The sequence below is a fragment of the Balaenoptera acutorostrata genome (assembly GCF_949987535.1).
Source record: "Balaenoptera acutorostrata chromosome 6 unlocalized genomic scaffold, mBalAcu1.1 SUPER_6_unloc_3, whole genome shotgun sequence".
Classification (NCBI taxonomy): Eukaryota; Metazoa; Chordata; class Mammalia; order Artiodactyla; family Balaenopteridae; genus Balaenoptera; species Balaenoptera acutorostrata.
This window is the reverse complement of record NW_026645492.1, coordinates 397,536-411,596: the sequence shown is the minus strand read 5'-3', so window position 1 is coordinate 411,596 and position 14,061 is coordinate 397,536. Positions and strand designations below refer to the sequence as shown.

The following is a 14,061-nucleotide window of genomic DNA, read 5'->3' as shown; positions in this document are numbered from 1 at the left end:
TGTAATGCTGTGAGGCAGTGCCTACTCTACCTTGTACAGATAAGGAAACTGGCTCAGAAGGACTCAGTTACCTGCCCCCGGTGAACAACTAGCCAGTTTCAGAGCTGGATTATTACAAGGGACATCTGAATCCATAGCCCAGCCTCTTAGCCCTTTGAGACATGATCACTCAAGAGATCTTAGAGGGCTTCCCTGGTGGTACAGTGGTTAAGAATCCACCTGTCAAGGCAGGGGACACGGGTTCGAGCCCTGGTCCGGGAAGATCCCACATGCCGCAGAGCAACTAAGCCCGTGGGCCACAGCTACTGAGCCTGTGGGCCACAACAACTGAAGCCCACATGCCTAGAGCCCGTGCTCCGCAACAAGAGAAGCCACTGCAATGAGAAAGAAGCCCGTGCATTGCAACGAGTAGTCCCCGCTGGGTGCAACTAAAGAAAGCCCATGAGTGGCAACAAAGACCCAACACAGCCAAAAATAAAATAGAACAACAACAACAAACGTTTAAAAAAAATAAGAGAGATCTTAGAGCTCATGTGATCCAACCCTCTTTATGCTATTGAAGAAATTTGTTTACCTCACTGTCAATCACTAAATGGGGGGTCTTGGACAATTTTCTCAGCCCATTTGTGTCCCGGTTTTTCCATCTGTAAAATGATTACAGTATTCACTTCAGAAGCATGCTTTGAGGAACAGTGCCAGGCACATAGTAAGTGCTAAGTATCTGCTCTTATTATTTACTTTATAGACATCAACACATTCTTATAAAATATTCCAAGACTAAGTGTACAGAGTAAAACATGTAAATCATCTCTTACCCACCTGCCCACCGTCTTCCCAGGGGTCACCATCAGTGGATGTGTTTCTAGTCCTTTACCATCATAGTCATACATATTTTTAATCTGTGCACTCATGAGCTGTCTTCATGCATTTTAACAGAAATGGAATCATATTTTGCAAATTATTCTCCAACCTCCTGTTTCCATTTAAACCACTCAAGTCTTACAGATCTTTCCATGTCAGAACATCTCAGTGTTGCTCATTCTTTTTTAACAGCTGCATGGTGTTATACTGAATGGACTTAAAATGATGTACCCTTCTGATACTGATAAGCTTCTAGGCAGTTGTGGGGCTTTTGGTTTTGTTATTCTCATGTAGCTAGACAAGCTCTTAGTGATTAGACATGTGGAAAAGCTAAAGAGAGCATGTTGTTCCAGAAAAGTTCACATTAATATACAGCAGAGACTCTTCTCTCATGATCGGCTTCGTGTCTCTCCAGCTCTGATAGATAGTATCATCTAAACAAACATTTGGGTTTTTTTTTACCCATTTCTAGTGGGCCTGCACTTTTGGTTCCCTAACAACTTGCAGCTTCTGATCTGGGCAGAGTGAAGAACAAAAATAAAGGTGATGGTGGAGCTTGTGCCTAGGATGACACCCACTGGACTGAGATAATGAAACAGCCACTGAATGAGGCACGTTTGACCCTGGGGATGTCAGAGGTTTCTAAGGGAGCTTTTAATGGGCTAGTATCACAGGGTCACTTTTTAAAAACAGGTTCTACTTAAGTTGGACTGCATCTTTCTGCATATTTCTTTCTACCATCCTAGTTTCCTTCCAAACCAACGGGATGACAAACCATGCTACAGTAACATGAACATGTCGGTTTACATGAGGGAGTAGGGAGTTGACCCTTATCTGGGGAATTCTGAAATAGAGACTCCTGGAGGCACTATTTCTACCTGAATGTTTTGCACACTGCTAACTAATCACTTCTTAACTGCATGAGAGAGGAGTTTTTCTATGTACCATTTCAAATCAGAATCCGATGGTATTTTACCATTAGGCAACAAAAGATCATCAGTTTCCAAAATTTAGTGAAATTTACAATAATTGGAAAAAAAATTTTGTGCTAGCAAAAGTATCCAAGAGAGAAGAATCCAAGCCAGGAGCAAATATATTATCAAATTATTCATGAAATAATAATGATAATGATGTTGTGTGTTTGTGGAGAGCTTCCCATAAATGACGCCCTGAGCCAAGCACTTGGCTTAGATCACCTCACTTAATTGTCTCGACAGCGTAATCACTCTCACCTAAATATGAATTCAATCAGTCTGACTGGTTGAAATGCAAGGAAGAGTTCACTGATGTTCCCTGGTGTATAAAGAAAACTGCTTGTTATTACTTCTCTTCTGGATTATTTCACAGACATTAGATCGAAGTTTTAGAAGAAAATTCCCCATTTTAGTTAAGCAGATCTTCCCATGTTTTTATCATGTCTTAGCTATAAAAATTTCAGAAATGCAAATATATAATGTAATATAATATACTCTTTATAAATAAGTAAAAGCAAAGATTTATCTCATTCACAAAAATGCTAAAAAAGCAAGATAGCAGAATTAATGCTTTAAACTTAACACCTGACTACTACAGGCTAGTACAGATGAATAAAGGTCTATAGAAGACAAACTATAGGGACTTCCCTGGTGGGGCAGTGGTTAGGAGTCCGCCTGCCAATGCAGGGGACACGGGTTTGAGCCCTGATCCACGAAGATCCCATGTGCTGCAGAGCAACTAAGCCCGTGCGCCACAACTACTGAGCCTGTGCTCTAGAGCCCGCGAGCTCTGCAACATGAGAAAGCCACCGCAATGAGAAGCCCGCGCACTGCAACGAACAGTAGCCCCCGCTCGCCTCACTATAAAGAAGGACTATATGATGAACAGCATCAAATTTATAATCACTGGGCAAACCATGAGGTACGATTTGAAATACACTAGAAATGGTCAGTGTCTTTCAAAATATCCCTTCTAGTCTTCCCCATAGTGTCTAAGGGGCCACCATGGCATTGAAATATTGATTTACTGTGAATCTCAAAGACTTTTCAATCTTAAGAAGTGTCTTTCTGAAATGGAACTACCCTTTGTGGCATTCTTTTTTTAAAAAAATTAATTAGTTAATTACTTTTTAAAATAGATCTTTATTGGAGTATAATTGCTTCACAATACTGTGTTAGTTTCTGTTGTACAACAAAGTGACTCTTCTAAGTCAGGGTCTCTCATCTGTTTATTCATCCAACAATATTACTTGAACCACAATTGCCAGCAGGCGCCCTGTAAGGCTCTGAAGAGGATGGGAGACAGAGGCAGAGCTTTCCTAGGAAAGCTCACATTTTCACCTCCTTTATTCTCACCTGAGAGCAGCTGACACAGAAAGAGCAGGAGAAAATGTTGATGTCTGAGTAGGTAAGAGAGAAAGGACAGAACACTCTCTTTGACCGCCTTACTATGAGCTGCCATGGGCTGGCTCTGTGGACAGAACATAAAACATGTGGCAAGATTGTGCTGGGGTAAGTGGTTTCTACATGGACTATTTCTAAGACACTGTTATGCTCTTACAATTTCTCACTTTCATTGTATAACTGTCTCTGCTCTGAGTACATTTCAGAGAAAAATCTTAGGTGAGCATTCAAGTAAAGCAATGAAAATGTACTGCAGTGTGATCAAGCGGGTATTTTAGCGATTTATAATTATGCCTCTAACATATAAAATGCTCTACACTTCACAAGTTGGACTTGTTAGGAGGCAGATAAATTCATGAATGTGTGCAGTCTCTATTATATTTCTATCCTGGACTATTTTTCTTAAAGAATTTTATAGCTGCATAGGAGGTGATTTTAAGAAAAATACTTTGACTACTTTTTTCATGTTAAATACTCACTACAAATATTGTAGGAATATTCAAAGATAGAATTCTCCTGTTCTCCTCCTGTCTTGAAGAAGCTTTTACTTTGTGTTTTTGAGTGACATAAAGTCTCTTTGACTTTGTGTTTGAAAGTGACATAAGTGTGGTAGGTGTCCTGATACAAGGATGGCATTTTCGGTTCCGTGCCTGTCTCTCAAAGGTTCAATGAAGCACAGAGGAGCAGGTGACTTCCTTACTGTTTCTGTGTGGGCTCTGCCTGTCCCATCACTGAGTCTGCCTGTCATCCTCGTGCAGATGGGCAGGCAGTTTACAGGCCCCATGGGGTCTGTGTCCTGGCTTCAATGTTGGACCCATTAGGAGAGCCCTGGGGACCACATGAGTTGCCCGCAGGGTCCTACCTGAGCTCAGGGCAGCAAAGGGGGAGATTGAGGGCAGTGAGAGCTCTCAGCACCGCTGCCCCTGGGCTCCCTCCCTGGAGGTAGTGATGAATGCCCAGACCTAAGAGCCTTCTGTCCATGTTTGCTGCACATATAAACTTAGTGAGGCAGTGATGAATTTGTGGAGAAAACAATACTTTTTTAAGTCCAAAGAACTAAATTAGAGTTCCTGACCTGTTGTGATTCCAACTTTGTATACATCTCTTAATCTCCATGAACCTCCATTTTTCTGTGCAAAAGAGAGGTAACAGTGATTGCCCTGACTACCTCCACGATGGAAGATGTATTGGTGTTTTACGTACAATGAAAAACTATACAGGAGTTCCATGGCCGATGGTTTGTAGAATGAGGCAAGGCAGAATAAAAACAGTGACAGAAGGAACAAAAACAGAAAGACGGGGTGTTCTTTTCTTTTAAACAATAATGAATTCACTGAGGAGTCTGAAAAGTTCCAGGAGCTGGGTGCTGCAGAGCCCAGCGGACACCATGGAAACCTCAGCAGGATGTCCAGTGTTTCAGTGTTGCATCACCGTTAACTAATAGGAAGCCAGTTTCCTCTCCCTAACTTTCGGAGAACTAAGGATTGTATATTTTGGAAAATAAGGTTGAAAATGAGAATAAAGAGTGAAGATGATTGGATTGTAAAGTTTTTTTTAAATTTCCTATTTTCCTGCTGCCTCAACACCCAGGGGACCAGGTGCGTGGGTGTGCCCAGGCTGGTTCCTGCCGCAAGATTCCCTTTTTGCCCTCCCCGACTGTGACTTAGACATTCCAAGAAACAATGAAATCTCCTCAAGCCTTGTTTCTGCTCCACCCAGACTTGCCCAAGGTCCTCACTCTCTCTCGACTCCCCACCTGCTAGGTGGCTGCTGAATGGTGAGGTGCGCCCTGTCTTCTCCTCTAGGACCTGTGAGTATAATAAACCCTGTAATTTCTTCTGCAGAAATATTGCAGTGGCCCTTAAAGACCCTACAAGGGAGACTTACTCCCCCATTTACAATGATACTGGCAGCAAATGGAATTTTAATTCCAAATGTATGTAGTTTGGGAAAGCTAGATGATTTCCTATACAGACTATCTAGAAGGTTCTGTTGGCTCCTAGACACCCAATAAGCTATTAGAGAGTCTGCTTCCTGGACCTTGGCTCACAATAGCTCAGTTTCTCAGGCCCCATCTTTATTTTCATTCTCCCCATTTACACTGGCGCTTATGAGTGTCAGCCATGGTTTATGACTAATAAAACCCTATTGTGTAAAATGCACTAGAGTGAGGACCTTGCACAACAGGTGATTTAGGCATAAGAAGCTATCCTTCTGCTATATTCTTTTAAAATACTGCATCATTTTTTAAAACATGAATTACAAGCTGTCAGGGATGTCAGTCATGTACACGCAGATATGCAACTAAAACTGTGCAGGTGTAGCCCTCAGATTGTTTAGTGCTTACAATTTATTTTTGAAAGACATTTTGTGCTAAGTGAATGTAATCTAACATATAATTTTGGTATGTTTTACGAAAGGGACAATCATACTTCTCATTATTATCATTTAATTAATACGAAAAGAGTTAGTTTGGCTTTTGCTCAATTTTGAATGTGATTTTTAAATCTCATTTTATTAATTTAGATGAACTATAGAACTATGGGGGCTTCCCTGGTGGCACAGTGGTTGAGAATCTGCCTGCCAATGCAGGGGACACGGGTTCAAGCCCTGGTCCGGGAAGATCCCACATGCCGCGGAGCAACTGGGCCCGTGAGCCACAACTACTGAGCCTGCGCGTCTGGAGCCTGTGCTCCGCAACAAGAGAGGCCGTGATAGTGAGAGGCCCACGCACCGTGATGAAGAGTGGCCCCCGCTTGCCGCAACTAGAGAAAGCCCTTGCACAGAAATGAAAACCCAACACAGCCATAAATAAATAAATAAATAAATAAATAAATAAATATATAAATAAATAATAAATAAATAAATAAAATTAAAAAAAAAAAAGAACTATGGTATATCAGAGTATCAGCAATTCAGAAATCCTCAATGCAGCTTAACTTTCAACCTGTTCCAAGAGGATTTAAGGGCATCATAATGTCCCAGGGCTGTAAAAATTTGCTTGTGGATGTAGTAATCATACGCTTATCTCACATACAACTTTTCAGTCTTAGAATTAATGGTTTTTGTGAATTAAAAATTATTCTGCAAAAATTAGCATAACTGTCCTTGCCTTTAAGCATCACTCTGGTGAGCTGGTATTAGGAATAATGAGAAGAAACTTGTATCAACCCTGCCCCCCACCACTGGTTAAACTACAATATGCTCTATACACCGGGAATCACTTCTTTTAAGAAAGTTATCTTATGAGATGGCAGCTGCTTATACCTGGAAATGTAGAAAATACTTCACTCACAACGTTTACGGAGACTAACTGATGAGGAAACACCCAAGGCAGAGACAGATGAGATGGAGCTGTGCGCTCAGGGATGCACGGGCTGGGATGCAGGAAGCGAAACTAGCACCAAGTGGCCCCTGGCCTGACGTGATTCTGCAGGGAATTGCAGCAGATACGTTTGCTGGGAAATCAGGCAACGCTCAAGGAGGAGGAGGCTGCAGATTTGTAATTTAATAACGAGGAATTTAAACTGTTGCCACAAGAGGAGGGGCATTTCTGGTAGAGCAAACCTCCATGCAGAGGCCTGGACTTGGAAGAAGGCGGTACACTCTCCGGACAAGCAGGATGCTGGGCGGAACTTGGCTGAAGTTTAGGAAACAGGATGGTGAGAAGAGTCTGGGGAGTCAGGTCAGGGCCATTCTGTGAGGGGCCCTGAGTGTGAGAGTAAGGAAGGGAGACCGCAGTCCCCAGGCAAGGGGGTGCCCAGGGAGGCACGGGGGAGAGGGGGGAATATGCCCACCTTCTCTGGGGGAAGATGCCTCCCCCCTCCCCAGGCCCCACAGGGGTGGGAGGCGAGGCTGGGGGATTTGCTTCAGAACACAGACGGGAATCTATTGTTATAGACTGTATCTGAAATGAAGAAAATTAGGAATCAGTAATGAGTTAAAATAGAGATCATTTCATTTGGAATTAGACAAATCCTTAAAAGGTGCTACATACACATGGAAGTTCATTTATCTTCTGGTGCAGAGTCAGGTTTTGGTTTTAGTTTTGTTTGTTTTCCCTTTTTTCTAACCAGCTGCAATGAAATCAGGGCTGGGGTAGAGTTCTCAGTAGCAGTGACTGCATTCCGGAGGGAGGGGCAGTGAGCAGGGTCTCACCTCCTCGCCTGGATGCAGCTCACCGAGCTCTCAGGGAGGAGGGCGAGCTCCCTGACGTCTTCCGCGGTCCCGAGCCCTCGTCCTTCTCCAGCCCGAGGTCAGAGAGGTGAGCGGTCCCTCCTTCCTCAAGGGCACAGCCCTGCCTTCCCCTCCTCAGGAGTGTCTCCTGGGATGAGCCCTGGGTGTGGGGCCCTGAGAGGCTGCCCCCGGCAGCTCCCTGCAGTACTAAGGGCTCCTCCCAGCGTTTGCCAGCAGCTTCCGTGCTGCTGCTTGTTAGGGCCGCTGGGCTGGGAGGACGTGACCCACAGAAATGTGTCATTTAGTGAATCCACAAAGTGGCATCACTCAGCCCGGGTTGTTAGGATCACATCCAGATGGCCCTCAGGAAACATCTGATAGAAATTGGTAAGTGTAGGTCACCTGAAATGCACCTAGAGAGAGGAGATCCTGGGGCAGGGAAGGGCTTAGGGGACGGCAGAGCCAATGATAGCCAGACACAGGATAAGATAAGGCCTGGCTGGGTCAACAGGGAGACATTAGATGAAGTCATTAAGGGAGCTCAGGGTCAGGTCTGGTTTCTAACTGTGATACTAATTTTTTATCAAATCAAATCCTGGCCATGTACTTCCTATGTGGAGTGAAGGCTGCCTTAGAAACTGGCATGTTTTTATATCTACAGTACTTCTCTCACTTCCTGAACAAGTATTGGCCTGGGAGCACGTCAGTACCCTTTATTTTTGTGGGGTGTTCAGGCATGCAGTGTTCCATTTCCAGCAGCATTGGGAGAGACTGACACCACCCTCAGCAGAGGGAGCAGAGCTGTGTTTGAGGGGAAGCATCTCCAGTTATACAAGGTGAATTGGTTCTCTGTAAAAAGTGACAGTGTCCACGTGCAGTCCTAAGGGCCCTTTTATCCATCACACGTGACAGGTTGGCAGAGTAAAGACTCTTTTCTTCCAGCAGTGACGAGAATATGTTCCTGTTTTGATTTAAGTACATAACCAGAAACAGACTAAAAAGGCATTATAGAAACTATAGAAATGAGTCAAAGATCTACAACAACCAAGCGAACGCACCATCAAAAAATGTCACATTTAAAAGGGTAGGAAACCTGTGGCATTTTTTAGTCACTTTTTAGTGCAGCTTGAGGAAAGTGGCAGCCAGATCCCCAGCCCCCTTTTGCAAACCTGAGAGAGAGCAGACTGATCTGCAATGTTCTAACCTGTCTGTGGGCTGCCTAAGGATTGGTCTTTTGACACCTAACTCAGAGTTCAGACAAACAAAAATGGCTCAGATCTCAGAATAAGGGAGCCATGGGAAGCAGCGGGTATGATTTGTAAAAACGGTTGCAAAGGTAACTATAGACCCACAGACACCAAGGACAAGAGATTACTGATTGAGGAGTACAATAGGACAGCTAAGGCCCCAAGAGTAAGCAAGAGTGAGACTCTTAGAAAAGCAAGACATTTAAAAGCAGATGTATAAATAGGAGAACTGGGGGAAAAAAACACACGCACTGGTCCAGAGACAACACAGGTCTGAAAAGACCCTAAGACATCACATTAGGCTGATTACAAAGGTCTTCCCCTGTGTAGAGCAAGTATAAGAAGACTGGGAGAGGTGGCTGTTTTTTAAAATGCCCAGTTTTCAACAAAAGATCACCAGGCATACAAAGAAACAGTAAAACTAGGCTCATTCAAAGGAACAAAATAAATATCCAGACACCATACCTCAAGAAACAGGTTTTGGACTTACTGGAAAAAGATTTTAGAACAACTATCTCATGTATGCTCAAAACGTTAAAGGAATACACCAACAAAGAACTAAAGGAAATCAAGAAAACAATGAAATGAAAATGAAAATGAAAGCACAACTTACCAAAACTCCTGGGATGCAGGGAAAGCAGTACTTAGAGGAAAATGTAATGTAAAAGCTTGCATTGAAAAAGAAGAAACATATCACAATCAGCCACCTACCCTTACACCTTAAGGGACTAGAAAAAGAAGAACAAATTAAACTGAAAGCTCAAAGAAGGAAGGAAATAATAAAGATTAGAGCAGAGATAAACAAAGAGAGACTAGAAAAACAATAGAAAAAATCCATGAAACCAAGAGTCGGTTCTCTGAAAATCAACAAAATTGACAAATCTTTAGCTAGATTGACTAAGGAAAATAAAAAAAAGAAGACCCAAATAATTGAAATCAGAAATAAAGACAAAGACATGGCTACATATTTAACAGAAATAAAAGGATTATAAGAGATTACTATGAACTGTACACTAAAAAACTGGATAATCCAGGTGAAATGGATAAATTCCTAGAAACACATAACTTACCAAAACTAAATCAAAAAGAAACAGAAAATTTGAATAGACCTAGTAAGGAGGTTTAATTGGTAACCAAAAGTTTCCTGGCAAAGAAAAGCCTTGGACCAGATGACTTCATGGATGAATTCTACCAAATATTTAGAAGAACTAAGAAGAACCAACACCAATCCTCTCAAACTCTTACAAAACTTAAAGGAGAAGGAACACTCTCTAACTCATTCTGAGGCCAGCATTTCTCTGATACCAAAGCCACATAGACACTACAAGAAAAGACAACTGTAGACCAACATGCCTTATAAACAATGATGCAAAAATCCTCAACAAAATACTGGTAAATCAAATTTAGCAGCATATTAAAAGGATTATGCACCATGACCAAGTGGGATTTATTTCTGGAATGCAAGGGTGGTTCAATATATAGAAAACCAGCCATGTCATATACAGTATTCATGAAATGAAGAGGAAAAGCACAGGATCATCTCAACTGATACAGAAAGAGCACTTGACAAAAGTCAGCACACTTACATGATAAAAGCACTCAAGAGACTAAGAATAGAAGAAACTACCTCCACATAATAAAAAGCCATATATGAAAAACCCACGCTGAACATGATAATTTTTGGTGAAGGTTGAAAGCTTTTCCTCTAAGATCAGGAACAAGACAAGGATGCTAGATTTTGTCACTTCTGTTCAACATAATACTGGAAGTCCTAGCCAGAGAAATTAGGCATGAAAGACATCCAAATTGTAAAGTAAGAAGTAAAATTATCTCTGCAGACAACATGATTTTATATGTAAAAAACCCTAAAGATCCACCCCCCCCCCCAAAATTGTTAGAACTAATCAGGGAACAATGTTTCGGGATACAAAATCAATACACAAAAATCAGTTGCAATTCAATACACTAGTAAGGAACAATCCAAAAATAAAATTAAGAAAGCAATTCCATTTACAACATTATCAAAAAGAATAAAATACTTTGGAATAAGCTGAGTCAAGGAGGCAAAAGACTTGTACTCTGAAAACTACAAAACATTGCTAAAAGAAATTAAAGACACAAATAAATGGAAAACCATTCTGTGTTCATGGATTAGAAAACTTAATATTTTTAAGATGTCAATGTTTCACAAAGTGATCTACAAATCATTTTCAACAAGGGTACCATGTATTCAGAAAGGACAGTCTTTTCAACAATTGGTGCTGGGAAAATTGGATATTCACATGTAAAGGAATAAAATTGGACCCTTACCTTACACCATATACAAAAATGAACTCAAAATGGATCAAAGTCCTAAACATAAGACCTAAAACTATAAAACATTTAGAAGAAAACATAGTATAAAAATTTCATCACGAGGGCTTCCCTGGTGGCGCTAGTGGTTGAGAATCCGCCTGCCAATGCAGCGGACACAGGTTCGAGCCTTGGTCTGGGAAGATCCCACATGCTGCGGAGCAACTGGGCCCGTGAGCCACAACTACTGAGCCTGCGCGTCTGGAGCCTGTGCTCCGCAACAAGAGAGGCCACGATAGTGAGAGGCCCGCGCACCGCGATGGGGAGTGGCCCCCGCTTGCCACAACTGGAGAAAGCCCTCGCACAGAAACGAAAGCCCTCGCACAGAAACGAAGACCCAACACAGCCAAAAATAAATAAATAAAAGATTAAGCTAAATTGTTACATTAAAAAAAAAAAATTTCATCACATTGGATTTGGCAATGATTTCTTGGATATGAAACCAAAAGTACAGACAACATAAGCCAAAATAGATAACAACATAACATATAGCTATAAATGCTTACATTGAAAAAGAAGAAATATCAAAACATAACAACAGAATTTAAAACTTGGATACATCAAAGAACATTATCAACAGAGTGAAAAAGGCAACCAATGGAACAACAGAAAATATTTGCAAATCATATATATGATAAGGGGTTCATATCCAGAATATATAAAGAACTTTGTACATCTCAACAACAAAAAGATCAATCTGATTTTAAAATGCACAAAGTACTGCAATAAACATTTATCTAAAGAAGATACACAAATGCCCAATAAGCACAGAAAAAGATGTTTGTTAGGGAAATACAAATCAAAACCATAGTAAGATACTACTTCACTCCCTTTAGATTGGCTATTTTTTTTTTTAATGGAAAATAAGATGTGTCGGCAAGGATATATAGGAAACTTCGTGCACTGCTGGTAGGAATGTAAAACAGTGCAGCCACTTGCAAGACCATTATGGCAGGTCTTCAAAAAATTAAAAATAGAATTACCATATGATCCAGCAATCTCACTTCTGGGTATATATCCAAAAAAGTTGAAAGAAGGGTCTCAAGGAGATATCTGTACACTCATGTTCACAGCAACATTATCCACCATAGCCAAAAGGTGGAAACAATCCAAATATCTACCAACAGATGAATGGATTAAAAAAATCTGGGCTATACATACAGTGGAATATTATTCAGCCTTAAAATGAAGGAAATTCTGACACATGCCACAGAATGGATGACCCTTGAAAACATTAAGTGAAATAAGCTAGTTACAAAAGAACAAAAATTATATGATTCCACTTATATGAGGTATCTATTCAAATTTATAAAGCCAGTAAAATGGTGATTGCCAGCACCTGGAGAAAGAAAGGAAATGGGGAGTTAGTTTTTAATGGGTAGCAAGTTTCAGTTTGGGACGATGAAAGAAGTTCTGATGGATGCACTTGGAGGGCATTGTGCTGAATGAAAGAAGTCAGACAGAGAAAGACAAACACTGTATGATATTACTTACACGTGGAATCGAAAACCTATAACAAACTAGTGAATATAACAAAAAAGAAGCAGACTCACAGATATAGAGAACAAACTAGTGGTTACCGGGGGGAGGGGGGCAAAAAAAGGGTGGGGAGTGGGAGGTACAAGCTATTGGGTGTAAGAGAGGCTGCAAGGATGCGTTGTATGACACGAAGAATATAGCCAATATTTTGTAATCACTGAAAACGGAGTGTAACCTTTAACAATTGTATAAAAAATATACACAGTAAATATTAGTTGTTTTACCTCTCAAAAAAATTCTGAAGATGAATAGTGGGGTGATAGTGACACAACAATGTGAGTGTACTTAATGCCACTTAAAATACTTCAAAGGGGGGCTTCCCTGGTGGCGGAGTGGTTGAGAATCTCCCTGCTAATGCAGGGAACACGGGTTCGAGCCCTGGCCTGGGAGGATCCCACATGCCGCGGAGCGGCTGGGCCCGTGAGCCACAATTACTGAGCCTGCGTGTCTGGAGCCTGTGCTCTGCAACAAGAGAGGCCGCGATAGTGAGAGGCCCGCGCACAGCGATGAAGAGTGGCCCCCACTTGCCACAACTAGTGAAAGCCCTCGCACAGAAACGAAGACCCAACATAGCCATAAATTAAAAATAAATAAATAAATAAAAAATTAAAAAAATAAAATAAAATAAAATAAAATAAAATACTTCAAAGGGTAAATTATATGTTATGTATATTTTACCACAAGAAAAATTTAAACAAAGTAAAAGTGCATTTTCATTTAGGTGAAATGTTAGCAATGAGACCCAGACTGATACAATGAGAAACAAAGTTTCCTGCCTATGAACTCCCTGTGGTAATGGGAAACTCTACTCGTCCCAGCCACTGCTGCAGATTTCCTGGGCACTCTGGGCGGGTGCCACCACGCCCACCCTCAATTTCATGTCAGTGACACAAAGCCCATTGCGACTGTACCTTGTTTGGTGTCACGCGGTGGCAGGACAGGACAGAATTTCTCAGTTCTTACCAGGGAATATAGTCATCATCAACTTCACACAGTGAGAGTCTCAAATTGCCCACAATCTTATCTAGCTCTTGCCAGCAGGAACACCTTTTTTATCTTAAGGTAATGAACTCTGAATCATTAATACAAATCAAGAGCTGAACGACGGAAAGTTACACACCCATGATTCAATCAAGATAAACGCCGAGAGGCCACGTGCTCCCACCCCCTGTGATTTGGATGCTTATATTACCCAGCTATGATGAGCGAGCCAGTTCTGACTGAAACTGCTTACCACTGAAAACGGGTAGCAGAAAGTCTCCCAGGAGATTGTCTGTTAGGCAGCTTCCCCACTGTTTCTTGGGGAACACAGTGCGGTAAACAGATCATCTCAGGGGGCTGTCAAATAGACAAAACAGGAGTGAAGGTAACAAAATCAGCCCTTAGCTAACAACGTAAACTGGCATTAAGAAGAAGAAAATGGTGATTGAAAGAAAAGTGTTACTTGAAAGTAATAAAGCCAAAATCAGGAGAAAAAAGCAGAAAGCAAAACCAAAGTAAGTGAAAAT

At 41.4% G+C, this 14,061-nt stretch overlaps 1 protein-coding gene across 8 annotated transcripts in view; it reads right to left on the bottom strand.

Annotated features, from left to right (window-relative positions):
• Window positions 1-14,061, bottom strand: part of LOC130706600 (V-type proton ATPase subunit B-like) — a 123,508-nt gene that overhangs the window by 12,874 nt on the left and 96,573 nt on the right. Inside the window, exon 5 of one of the 8 annotated variants that reach the window (XM_057539263.1) lies at window positions 601-644. The exons of the other annotated variants lie outside the window; for them this stretch is intronic. The gene's annotated coding sequence lies outside the window, so the exon portion shown is untranslated. Of the gene's footprint in view, window positions 1-600; window positions 645-14,061 lie in introns of those variants that run through there. 8 annotated transcript variants of the gene reach the window in all.